Source organism: Parasteatoda tepidariorum, chromosome 7 (genome assembly GCF_043381705.1).
Source record: "Parasteatoda tepidariorum isolate YZ-2023 chromosome 7, CAS_Ptep_4.0, whole genome shotgun sequence".
Classification (NCBI taxonomy): domain Eukaryota; kingdom Metazoa; phylum Arthropoda; class Arachnida; order Araneae; family Theridiidae; genus Parasteatoda; species Parasteatoda tepidariorum.
This window is the reverse complement of record NC_092210.1, coordinates 85793940-85794709: the sequence shown is the minus strand read 5'-3', so window position 1 is coordinate 85794709 and position 770 is coordinate 85793940.

The following is a 770-nucleotide window of genomic DNA, read 5'->3' as shown; positions in this document are numbered from 1 at the left end:
AATTAACTTCGTTGTAATTTTGTCTTAGAAAGATCTCGAGATATGGTGAAATATGCATAAAGTTAAATTCACATCAAGGGTCTAAATTTTGGACCACTCTTGACAAGGTTATTGGGACGACATTTCCCAGATTCTGTCGAAAAAAAGCTGCGTTTATTCAGCGAAATTATGTTTTTGTTTTATTGTACCTTAAACTATTGCCCTCACCAAATAAATAGCATATTTCAGGTTACCCCTTTGAATCACGACGATTGAGTTCTGGAACATAAATATACGATTTTTGGATCAAAAGTCATTCAGGTTGGACCGAATGCTTATTACGCACTGTACATATAACGCCTTCTTGGAAAATTTATACGCCTCGTTAAGCTTGTATTTTCGAAAAGAAATATATTTTATACTGGCATTAAAGATCATAATTTAATGCATCATTATATATCCTTTTTATGAAGATTTCAAAACTTGAAGTAGAACCGTTATCGCTCTCTCTGCTATCAAAGATTACGGATAACAAGAAAGTTCAGACTAATGATAAAAATTAAACCATGTATATGAATTTTAAAAGTTTCTTTTAATAGCACTACTCATATAAGCCAGTAACATTAAAGGATGTAAAATCGAAATAGCATTATAACCATACATTTATTTTTTAAATTCATGTTTCATTTCCCTTTATATTATTAAGGAATGTAAATTGTTTTATTTAATTTGAAAGTGTAATAAAAAACGAGAAATAACATTTTCTGAAATAATATCGCATTAATTTAGCT